This window comes from Arachis stenosperma, chromosome 4, assembly GCF_014773155.1.
Source record: "Arachis stenosperma cultivar V10309 chromosome 4, arast.V10309.gnm1.PFL2, whole genome shotgun sequence".
In the NCBI taxonomy this organism is placed as follows: Eukaryota; Viridiplantae; Streptophyta; class Magnoliopsida; order Fabales; family Fabaceae; genus Arachis; species Arachis stenosperma.
The window spans coordinates 20,916,550-20,929,816 of NC_080380.1; the positions used below are offsets into that span (position 1 = coordinate 20,916,550).

General features: G+C 39.3%; 1 non-coding gene across 1 annotated transcript; it reads left to right on the forward strand.

Annotated features, from left to right (window-relative positions):
- The first annotated feature begins 12,653 nt into the window (after window positions 1–12,653).
- On the forward strand, window positions 12,654–12,757 carry LOC130977210 (small nucleolar RNA R71). Its single transcript, XR_009084912.1, has one exon. It is a non-coding gene; the product is annotated as a small nucleolar RNA R71 (small nucleolar RNA).
- Window positions 12,758–13,267: the final 510 nt, after the last annotated feature.

The following is a 13,267-nucleotide window of genomic DNA, read 5'->3' on the forward strand; positions in this document are numbered from 1 at the left end:
TACGTTGATGATTTAAATATCATTGGAACTCGTGAAGAGATTCTAACAACTATAAAAGCTCTAAAAGAAGAGTTTGAGATGAAAAATCTTGGGAAGACTAAATTTTGTCTTGGCCTACAGATCGAACATACAAAAAATGGTATCTTTATTCATCAAACAACATACACAGAAAATATCTTGAAGAGATTTTATATGGATAAGTCACATCCATTAAGTTCCCCAATGATCGTAAGGTCTTTGGATGTGGAAAAGGATCAATTCCACCCTAAAGAAGAAAATGAAGATATCCTTGGTCTTGAAGTACCATATCTTAGTGCCATTGGAGCGCTAATGTATCTTGCTAACAATACACGACCTAACATATCATTTGCGGTAAATTTACTAGCAAGGTATAATTCCTCTCCAACCACAAGACATTGGAATGGAATCAAACAAATCTTTAGATATCTTTATGGAACAGTAGATATGGGATTGTTTTATCCATATGGATCCAAGTCACAATTAATTGGCTATACTGATGCTGGATACTTGTCTGATCCACATAAAGGGAGATCTCAAACAAGATATCTATTCACGTATGGTGATACAGCTATTTCATGGAGGTCCACGAAACAGACGATAGCAACAACCTCCTCTAATCATGCTGAAATACTAACGATACATGAAGCAAGTCGCGAGTGTTTTTAGCTCAGGAGTCTAATCCAATATATTCTGTCATCATGTGGACTGATTGATCAGAAGATAGCTCCAATTGTTCTGTTTGAAGATAATACAGCATGCATTGCTCAACTTAAGGGTGGATACATCAAAGGTGATAGAACAAAGCATATTTCTCCCAAATTCTTCTTCACTCATGATCTTCAAAATCAAGGAACAATTGATGTCCAACAAATCCACTCAAGCGATAATTTGGCAGACTTATTTACAAAGTGACTTCCAAAATCCTCCTTTAAAAAATTAGTACATCAGATAGGGATGCGCCGATTTCGAGACATTAAATGATGTCGACAAGAGGGGAAAACTGTACTCTTTTTTTCTTGGTCAGGTTTTTTTCCATTGAGTTTTTCTTAACAAGGTTTTTAATGAGGCAGTCTCCATCAAAGGATATTGTACTCTTTTTCTTTCACTAAAATTGTTTCTATTGGATTTTTTTTAGTAAGGTTTTAACGAGGCATAATCCTAAATGATCATCCAAGGGAGAGCATTGTGATAAGATTGAGAGCTGAGTTGGATGCCCATTAATATTTGGGCGGCTCGGTTTCTCAATGAAAGAATGTTTACTATGTGATTAATGAAGTTTGAAAATTCAAAGTTTCGTGCATGTATAAATAGAGGCTTAAGCCTCTGACAATAAACACAGCAATAATAAAACAATTTTCTCCCTCTTTTATACTATCAAAACACCCTTCTCTCTCTCTTTTATATACTTTACTACATATATTAATAATATATATGAATGATTTCTATTATATTGAGATATTAATTGTGGTGAATATTGCTACTAGAGTTATCTAATTATACTTTTTTATTTTATATTTATTACCTCTTATTTATTTATTTATTTATTTTACAACATAACTAATCCTTTAACACTTTTAAGTTCTATGATTATGCTATTTATTTAGTGAGAGTTGTTATACATCTAAATATTTTTGACAATAAAGTTTAATTAAGTTGACCTAAACTCAACAAAAACTACTTTTATTATACGTAGCATGTACACACATGCTTCACAAATATAAACAAAACTCTGCTTCACTTTGCGTTTGTTCTTCGTGCGCCTCCTCCTCCTTCTTTTATTGGTAATGTTGTTGCTTCATTTTGTTTCTGTTTCTTCTCCTCTTTCTCCTCTTTTTTATGTTATTGTAGTCATTTATTATTCTTCGTTTGATATTTTCTTCTCTTTTTGTTGGTTTTATTCCTCTTAAGAGAGTAAATCAACAAAAATTTTGAGAAAATAAAATAAGAAGGAGAAGAGGAAGAAAAAAAGATGAAAAAGAAGAATATGAAGCGAAAGATGAGGAGGAGGAGGAGGAGGAGGAAGAGTTTTGAATTGTGCAGGACAACAATACCAAATGCATCGAAATTACATAGTGATTGCGATACAATTAACTCAGAATTGCACCAAAATTACAGGAGTTTCTGAGTTTATAAAATGCACAATTTTTTGTTCATTTGTTATTACACAAATGATGTTATTATAATAATATTTCAGTTCATTTACAGTCCAGATGTGTTGTCGATGAATAATTTATCCAAGGTTGGAATGACTTTCAAGACAAATTGAATAGAATGGAATAGAATTTAATGCAATTGAATAAAGTGATAATGAATAATTTCATTCTTCTTTGCAAAAAAAATTTGGTCAATACTTATCAACAGCATAAAGTGAACCTCAATTAACATACAAATGAACCAAAATTAGTTTAAATTTGAACAAGCAGTAAAAAAGACTTATTTTTTAACAAAAACATATTGAATTCATTTCTAGATCCAAATGAATCTCAATTAAACTAATAAATGAACCGAAATTATTTTAGGAATAAAAAATTTGGTCAATACTTATCAACAGTATCAAATGAACCTCAATTAATTTACAAATGAACCGAAGTTAGTTCAGATTTGAACAAGCAGTCAAAAAGACTCAATCATCAATAAAAACACATCGAATTCATTTCTGAATCCAAATAAACCTCAAATAAACTAAGAAATGAACTAAAATTATTTAATATGATGGCACTAGAAAAAATCAGAACCAATAAAAATGTTAGCAAAATATTGATGTTGGTGATGACGATAACGAAAGAGAAAATTAAACGAAGAAAAAAGAACCTGTATGTGTGAATTTAAAAAAAGAAGAAAAAAATTAAAATACTTGATTGAACTTGGTTAGAGTTATAACTTGAATTTAGAACTTTATTCTTGTTTAATACTAGCCACAAGTTTACAACCTCAATCCCGATGAACTGTGTTAAGCAAGCTAATTTGCAAAGCCTCGAGTCAATGCAAGAGGAACAATATGTTCAACTTGATTTGATGCACGACTATTAGAGTAAATCTTGAAAAAAAAAACTGATTTTCTCTCCAAATAAATATGTATAGTATTATTATTCGATGAATTTTTTAGCAATTATTAATATAGTAGATATAACAACTATAAAATTTTCTTTAAAAATATAGCTTCAATTAAGATTATATTCTTTACAATTTGATAATATTTTTAAATTTGATCATATTTTTTCTTTTTATTTTTAAATTAAAAAATATTATCAAATCATAAAAAATATCATTTTAATTTTCGTTACAATGAATGAATGACTATATGTACCATGAAAGATAAAAACGCTGACAATTGTACCCATAGCAGATCGAAACTAACTTTGTACCCATTCAAGATGCGGTCCGTGTGACAAAAATATCCTACCTTGGTTTGACACTAGCTTCATGCTTAACTGTTTGGTTTTTGAGGAACATTGCGCGAGAAAGGAAACGTGTGCCCTAGTAGAGATTGTAGGTCGCGATCGCTTGCTTTCCCAGTCCGAGAAGTCTTGTGAAGCACTCCCAAACGAACAAGGTGAATCCAGGGGTTTCGTCATCATCATCCCCAAGACGGAGAAGACAGTACGAAGTCAATACGTAACCCAGGGGTCTCGTCGTGGACGGCGCAGAGGTCACTACCTTTGCTGCGCAGCAAACATAGGTATCTCATAGCCATTGTTGATTAATTTCATGTCATTCCCATTAGTTAGATATATTCTTGTACCTAATCAAATCCTGTAATTGCTGAGAATTCCTCTCAAACTTGGGTTAGGGTTTGTGTTACCTGTGGTTAGATACAATCTTTTCTTAGCTTCCGTTGGTTATTTTCACTTCCAGGAATGGTCACCATCCATATAACATTGTGTATTAATCATAGAGGACGGTTTGAGAGAGGGCCTGGTGGGATAATTAGTTATACTGGTGGTGAAGTCACAAAAATCAATAGGGTGAACGTTGATACACTGAACGGTTTTTTCATATCTGATTTGTTGAAGGACATTGGATATACGTCCGTTTCTAATTTTTACTGGTAAGAACCTGGGAAGGAGCTTGATGATGGGTTGAGGGACCTAAGGGTTGATATGGACGTAGTTAGAATGTATAAGGCAGCCGTGAAGAATGGTAACAAAATAAATGTTTATACAGAGCATCCGGTGGACCAGCCTGTGTTAGTTGAGGAGAACAATATGACTCCATCAAAGAGGAGAATAAAGACATGTGCCAAAAGGGTTCCAACACCAAAGAAGAGTCCAAAGAGAAGATTGCTAGTAGTGGAAGATCATGACGATGCTGAAATTGTAGGTAATGTGCAAGTTGTGAAAGAGGACCAAAGAAGGGGTGAGGCCCAGAATAGGGAAGAGGCCCATGAAGAAAATAAACAGGCTGAAGTTGAGGCCCAAAAAGAGGATAGTCTCAGTATGCCCCCAAGAGACAGCAGATCCACCAGTAGCATCGTCCCATGAAGCAGGACAGGTTTCTCAGCCTCCTCCAACACCTGTCCTACCAGATCAGCCACCATTTGAGGAAGATCAACAACCACCACACAATGACGGTTCAGATCTAGCCCCGCAGTCTGAAGCCAATGTTTCTGAACCTCTTGCACCTGAACAACTTACCCAATACACCCCACAGCCGTGTAGGAATCCACTTTCACAATCGATCCCTGATTCAGGCCGATCCTCTGATTCCAATAGGACCCCCCAAAATAATCAAAGCAATCCCTCAGATGAGGTTGATGGATGGCCAAATGTGAACAAGAGGAGATCAACAAGGAGGCCTCCCCTTACAGGGCAATCCTTCATCCCAAACCCTGATCCGGACAAGCAGCCAACCTTTTATGTGCCAGTTGAGGATGACGATTTTTCTAATGAAAACCCTGCACATCATTGCTATTCATCAGAGGACTTGCATAGCATAGCAAGTGACGATGATACTGAGAATCCAGTTTTTCCTCAGAGCAATGATGATGTCCCGGTTAGCCAGGTGCGGTTGGAACTGGGGATGGAGTTTGAGACTCTCAACTAGTTCAGGAAGGCTGTCCGAAAGTTTAATATCCACATTGGCAGGAGCATATTCTTTGCTCGTTGTGATTCAACAAGATCAAAGGCTATATGCTATGATGAGGACTGTCCTTGGCAAATCTACTGTGCCAAGAGAACATTTCCCGCAAGTTATCAGGTAAAGACATTTGTACATGAACACACTTGCAGCAGAGATAATCACTGTAAGTCAGCAGATGGAAAATAGGTAATAGATGAGCTAGAGGAGAGGATTAGAGTTCAACCAAACTTGACAGTGAGGGAGGCTGACCAATACTTCAGAGCTGAGTATGATGTACTCATCAATGAGAGGAAAATTTACAGATCTATGAAGAAGGCGAAGGAGAGGATTGAGGGTTCCGAGATTGCACAGTATGCAAGACTTCGTGATTATGGTAATGAAATACTAAAGACTAACCCTGGCTCGACGGTAAGGATACACACGAACCCTATGCCTGATTCGAATCCTCTGTTTCTGAGGATCTATGTATGCTTTAATGCGTGCAAGAAGGGATTTGTGGGTGGTTGTTGACCTTTAATAGGGTTGGATTGGACCTTTCTTAGAGGGTACTACGGGGGTCAGTTATTGACAGCAATAGGATAGGATGCAAATAATCATATCTATCCTATTGCCTATGCAATTGTGGAGTCGAAAAACAAAGAAAGTTAGAAGTGATTTCTAGAGATACTTCAAGAGGACGTGGGAGATTTTTAGGCGAATGGGTTTAACTTTATGTCAGATATGCAGAAAGTACCTTTTTTTATTAATGTAGTACAATGAAATCTAGTGTATTCTGAAGAGAGTCTTCTTCTATATCATTATTCTTGTTTAGGGTAGTTGATGTATACAATTGATGTATATTGATGTGGCCAAATGTTAGTAATTGTGAACATTGATGAGCGGATAATTTATACACTTTTTGGCATTGTTTTTAGTATCTTTTTAGTAGGATCTAGTTACTTTTAGGGATGTTTTTATTAGTTTTTATGCTAAATTCACATTTCTGGACTTTACTATGAGTTTGTGTGTTTTTCTGTGATTTCAGGTGAATTTTGGCTGAAATTGAAGGACCTGAGCAAAACTCTTAAAGAAAGGTTGACAAAGGACTGCTGATGCTAATGGATTCTGACCTCCCTGCACTCGAAATGGATTTTCTAGAGCTACAAAACTCCAAATAGCGTGCTTCCAACGGCATTGGAAAGTAGACATCCAGGGCTTTCCAGCAATATATAATAGTCCATACTTTGTTCGAGAATTAACGACGCAAACTGGCGCCCAACGCCAGTTATACGCTGCAGTCTAGAGTTAAACGCCAGAAACACGTCACGAACCAGAGTTGAACGCCAGAAACATGTTACAACCTGGCGTTCAACTCCAGAAATGGCCTCTGCACGTGGATAGCTAGAGCTCAGCCCAAGCACACACCAAAGTGGGCCCCGGAAGTGGATTTCTACAAATAGACTTACTTCTGTAAACCCTAGTAACTAGTTTAGTATAAAAAGGACTACTTACTATTGTATTTATGGTGCGCGAAATTGTGATCACTACACAACTTTGCACAACTAACCAGCAAGTGCACTGGGTCGTCCAAGTAATACCTTACGTGAGTAAGGGTCGATCCCACGGAGATTGTTGGTATGAAGCAAGCTATGGTCACCTTGTAAATCTCAGTCAGGCAGACTCCAATGGGTATAGTGATAAACGAATAAAGCATAAAGATAAAGATAGAGATACTTATGTATATCATTGGCGAGAGCTTCAGATAAGCGTATGAAGATGCCTTCCCTTCCGTCTCTCTGCTTTCCTACTGTCTTCATCCAATCCTTCTTACTCCTTTCCATGGCAAGCTTATGCAAGGGTTTCACCGTTGTCAGTGGCTACCTCCCATCCTCTCAGTGAAAATGTTCCTATGCTCTGTCACAGCATATGGCTAATCAGCTGTCGGTTCTCGATCAGGCCGGAATAGAATCCAGTGATTCTTTTGCGTCTGTCACTAACGCCCCGCCTGCTAGGAGTTTGAAGCACGTCACAGTCATTCAATCATTGAATCCTACTCAGAATACCACAGACAAGGTTAGACCTTCCGGATTCTCTTGAATGCCGCCATCAGTTCTCGCCTATACCACGAAGACTCTGATCTCACGGAATGGCTGGCTCGTTTGTCAGGCGAGCACTCGGTTGTCAGGCGATCAACCATGCATCGTGTATCAGGAATCCAAAAGATAAACACTAGAGCCTCATATGCTTGTAGAACAAGAGTGGTTGTCAGTCACTTTGTTCATGAGTGAGAATGATGATGAGTGTCACAGATCATCACATTCATCAAGTTGAAGAACAAGTGATATCTTGGACAAAGAACAAGCGGAATTGAATAGAAGAACAATAGTAATTGCATTAATACTCGAGGTACAGCAGAGCTCCACACCTTAATCTATGGTGTGTAGAAACTCCACCATTGAAAATACATAAGAACAAGGTCTAGGCATGGCCGTGAGGCCAGCCTCCCAGTGATCAAAAGATTCAAAGATCTCAAGAGATAAATACAATAGTAAAAGGTCCTATATATAGAAAACTAGTAGCCTAGGGTGTACATAGATGAGTAAATGACATAAAAATCCACTTCCGGACCCACTTGGTGTATGCTTGGGCTGAGCATTGAAGCATTTTCGTGTAGAGACTCTTCTTGGAGTTAAACGCCAGCTTTTATGCCAGTTTGGGCGTTTAACTCCCATTTGGGTGCCAGTTCCGGCGTTTAACGCTGGAAATCTTGAAGGTGACATTGAACGCCGGTTTGGGCCATCAAATCTTGGGAAAAGTATGGACTATCATATATTTCTGGAAAGCCCAGGATGTCTACTTTCCAACGCCATTGAGAGCGCGCCAATTGGGCTTCTGTAGCTCCAAATTTTTGCTCAGGTCCCTCAATTTCAGCCAGGAAAGCCCAGGATGTCTACTTTCCAACGCCATTGAGAGCGCGCCAATTGGGCTTCTGTAGCTCCAGAAAATCTACTTCGAGTGCAGGGAGGTCAGAATCCAACAGCATCTGCAGTCCTTTTTGGTCTCTGAATCAAATTTTTGCTCAGGTCCCTCAATTTCAGCCAGAAAATACCTGAAATCATAGAAAAACACACAAACTCATAGTAAAGTCCAGAAAATGAATTTTAACTAAAACTAATAAAAATATAATAAAAACTAAACTAAAACTACTAAAAACATACTAAAACATGCCAAAAGGGTACAAATTCCGCTCATCACAACACCAAACTTAAATGTTGCTTGTCCCCAAGCACTAAAGATCAAAATAGGATAAAAGAAGAGAATATGCAATGAACTCCAAAAACATCTATGAAGATCAGTATTAATTAGATGAGCGGGCTTTTAGCTTTTTGCCTCTGAACAGTTTTGGCATCTCACTCTATCCTTTGGAACTCAGAATGATTGGCTTCTTTAGGAACTCAGAATCCAGATAGTGTTATTGATTCTCCTAGTTAAGATGATCTTGAACACAGCTACTTCATGAGTCTTGGCCGTGGCCCAAAGCACTCTGTCTTCCAGTATTACCACCGGATACATACATGCCACAGACACATAATTGGGTGAACCTTTTCAGATTGTGACTCAGCTTTGCTAAAGTCCCCATTAGAGGTGTCCAGGTTCTTAAGCACACTCTTATTGCCTTGGATCACAACTTTATTTCTTTCTTTTTCTTTCTTTTTTCTTTTTTTTTGTTTTTTTTTTCGCCTCTTCTTTTCTTTCTCTTTTTTTTTTTTTTTGTATTCACTGCTTTTCTGCTTCAAGAATCATTTTTATGATTTTTCAGATCCTCAGTAACATGTCCTTTTTCATCATTCTTTCAAGAGCCAACATTCATGAACCACAAATCAAAGACAATGCACTGTTCAAGCATACATTCAGAGAACAAAGTTTGCCACCACATCAATATAATTAAACTGTTATAAAATTCAAAATTCATGCAATTCTTATCTTTTTCATTAGAACATTGTTTATTCAAGAAGGTGATTGATTCATAGGACATTCATAACTTTAAGGCATAGACACTAAGACACTAATGATCATAAGACACAACATGGACAAATAAAGCACAATTTTCGAAAAAACAAGGAAATAAAGAACAAGGAGATTAAAGAACGGGTCCACCTTAGTGATGGCGGCTTGTTCTTCCTCTTGAAGGTCTTATGGAGTGCTTGAGCTCCTCCCTTGAGGTATCTCAGGGATCTCATGATGAGAGGGTCTCTTGTTTGCTCCATCCTTTTCTTAGTAATGGGCTTGTCCTCATCAATGGGGATATCTCCTTCTATGTCACTCCAACTGAATAACAGAGGTGACAAATGAGATGAGGAAAGGCTAGCCTTGCCAAGGTGGAAGACTTGTCCGCCACTTTATAGAGTTCTTGGGCTATAACCTCATGAACTTTCACTTCTTCTCCAATCATGATGCTATGAATCATGATGGCCCGGTCTATAGTAACTTCGGACCGGTTGCTAGTGGGATGATTGAGTTGGATAAACTCCAACCATCCTCTAGCCACGGGTTTGAGTCATGCCTTCTCAATTGAACCGGCTTCCCTCTTGAATCTCTCTTCCATTGTGCGCCCTCTTCACATATGACTGTGAGGACTTGGTCCAACCTTTGATCAAAGTTGACCCTTCTAGTGTAAGGATGTTCATCCCCTTGCATCATGGGCAAATTGAACGCCAACCTTACACTTTCCGGACTAAAATCCAAGTATTTCCCCCGAACCAGTAAGATAATTCTTTGGATCCGGGTTCACACTTTGATCATGGTTCTTGGTGATCCATGCGTTGGCATAGAACTCTTGAACCATCAAGATTCCGATTGTTGAATGGGGTTGGTGAGCACTTCCCAACCTCTTCTTCGGATCTCATGGCGGATCTCCGGATATTCACCCTTTTTGAGTGAAAAGGGGACCTCGGGGATCACCTTCTTCAAGGCACAACTTCATAGAAGTGTCTTGATGCACCCTTGAGATGAATCTCTCCATCTCCCATGACTCGGAGGTGGAAGCTTTTGCCTTCCCTTTCCTCTTTCTAGAGGTTTCTCCGGCCTTGGATGCCATAAATGGTTATGGCAATGCTTTTACCACACCAACTTAAAAGGTTTGCTCGTCCTCGAGCAAAAGAAGAAAGAAGAGAGTAGAAGAAGAAGAAATGAGGAAGAAGGGTGTGGCTTATGTGTTCGGCCAAAGAGGGGGGAGAAGTGGTGTTTAGGTTGTGTGAAAATGAAGGAGTGAAGAAGGGTATATATAGGAGAGGAGGGATGATGGGGTTCGGCCATAATGGGTGGGTTTGGGAGGGAAAGTGGTTTGAATTTGAGGGGTGAGGTTGGTGGGGTTTTTATGAATGATGGATGTGAGTGGTGAAGAGAAAGATGGGATTTGATAGGTGAGTTCCTGTGGAGAGGTGTCAAGGAAAAGTCATCCCTGCACCAAATGGCATTCAAAATCACGTTTTGAGCCATTTCTGGCGTTAAACGCCGGGCTGGTGCCCATTCCTGGCGTTTAACGCCAGATTCTTGCCCTTTTCTGGCGTTTAACGCCAGTCTGGTGCCCCTTTCTGGCGTTAAACGCCCAGAATGGTGCCAGACTGGGCGTTAAACGCCCAACTGCTAGCCTCACTGGCGTTTAAACGCCAGTGGGTTCTTCCTCCAGGGTGTGCTGTTTTTCTTCCTGTTTTTCATTTTGTTTTTGCTTTTTCAATTGATTTTGTGACTTCTTATGATCATCAACCTACAAAAAAAACATAAAATAACAAAAGAAAATATATAGAACATAATCATTGGGTTGCCTCCCAACAAGCGCTTCTTTAATGTCAGTAGCTTGACAGAGGGCTCTCATGGAGCCTCACAGATACTCAGAGCAATGTTGGAACCTCCCAACACCAAACTTAGAGTTTGAATGTGGGGGTTCAACACCAAACTTAGAGTTTGGTTGTGGCCTCCCAACACCAAACTTAGAGTTTGACTGTGGGGGCTCTGTTTGACTCTGATTTGAGAGAAGCTCTTCATGCTTCCTCTCCATGGTGACAGAGGGATATCCTTGAGCCTTAAACACAAAGGATTCTTCATTCACTTGAATGATCAGTTCACCTCCATCAACATCAATCACAGCCTTTGCTGTGGCTAGGAAGGGTCTGCCAAGGATGATAGATTCATCCATGCATTTCCCAGTCTTTAGGACTATGAAATCAGCAGGGATGTAATGGTCTTCAATCTTCACCAAAACATCCTCTACAAGTCCATAAGCTTGTTTTCTTGAGTTGTTTGCCATCTCTAGTGAGATTCTTGCAGCTTGTACCTCAAAGATCCCTAGCTTCTCCATTACAGAGAGAGGCATGAGGTTTACACTTGACCCTAAGTCACACAGAGCCTTCTTGAAGGTCATGGTGCCTATGGTACAAGGTATGGAAAACTTCCCAGGATCTTGTCTCTTTTGAGGTAATTTCTGCCTAGACAAGTCATCCAGTTCTTTGGTGAGCAAAGGAGGTTCATCCTCCCAAGTCTCATTTCCAAATAACTTGTCATTTAGCTTCATGATTGCTCCAAGGTATTTAGCAACTTGCTCTTCAGTGACATACTCATCCTCTTCAGAGGAAGAATACTCATCAGAGCTCATGAAAGGCAGAAGTAAGTCCAATGGAATCTCTATGGTCTCATTTTGAGCCTCAGATTCCCATGGTTCCTCATTAGGGAACTCATTGGAGGTTGGTGCATGCCCATTGAGGTCTTCCTCAGTGGCGTTCACTTCCTCTCCTTCCTCTCCAAATTTGGCCATGTTAATGACCTTGCACTCTCCTTTTGGATTTTCTTCTGTATTGCTTGGAAGAGTACTTGGAGGGAGTTCAGTAATTTTCTTGCTCAGCTGTCCCACTTGTGCCTCCAAATTCCTAATGGAGGACCTTGTTTCAGTCATGAAACTTTGAGTGGTTTTGATTAGATCAGAGACCATGGTTGCTAAGTCAGAGGGGTTCTGCTTAGAATTCTCTGTCTGTTGCTGAGAAGATGATGGAAAAGGCTTGCCATTGCTAAACCTGTTTCTTCCACCATTATTGTTATTGAGACCTTGTTGAGGTCTCTCTTGATTCTTCCATGAGAAATTTGGGTGATTTCTCCATGAAGAATTATAGGTGTTTCCATAGGGTTCTCCTAGGTAATTCACCTCTTCCATTGAAGGGTTCTCAGGATCATAGGCTTCTTCTTCAGATGAAGCATCCTTAGTACTGCTTGGTGCATTTTGCATTCCAGACAGACTTTGAGAAATCAAATTGACTTGTTGAGTCAATATCTTGTTCTGAGCCAGTATGGCATTCAGAGTATCAATCTCAAGAACGCCTTTCTTCTGACTTGTCCCATTGTTCACAGGATTCCTTTCAGAAGTGTACATGAATTGGTTATTTGCAACCATTTTAATTAGTTCTTGAGCTTCTGTAGGCGTCTTCTTCAGGTGAAGAGATCCTCCAGCAGAGCTATCCAGAGACATCTTGGATAGTTCAGAGAGACCATCATAGAAAATACCTATGATGCTCCATTCAGAAAGCATGTCAGATGGACACTTTCTGATCAATTGTTTGTATCTTTCCCAAGCTTCATAGAGGGATTCTCCATCCTTCTGTCTGAAGGTTTGGATTTCCACTCTAAGCTTACTCAATTTTTGAGGTGGAAAGAACTTTGCCAAGAAGGCATTGACTAGCTTTTCCCATGAGTCCAGGCTTTCTTTAGGTTGAGAGTCCAACCATGTCCTAGCTCTGTCTCTTACAGCAAAAGGGAATAGCATAAGTCTGTAGACCTCAGGGTCTACCCCATTAGTCTTGACAATGTCACAGATTTGCAAGAATTCAGCTAAGAACTGATGAGGATCTTCCAATGGAAGTCCATGGAACTTGCAATTCTGTTGCATTAGAGAAACTAATTGAGGCTTAAGCTCAAAGTTGTTTGCTCCAATGGCAGGGATAGAGATGCTTCTCCCATAGAAGTCGGGAGTAGGTGCAGTAAAGTCACCCAGCACCTTCCTTGCATTGTTGTTGTTTTCGGCTGCCATGTGTTCTTCTTCTTTGAAGAATTCGGTCAGGTTCTCTACAGAGAGTTGTGCCTTAGCTTCTCTTTCAAGGTCCTTTCAGGTTCAGGGTCAGCTTCAACAAGAATGCCTTTGTCT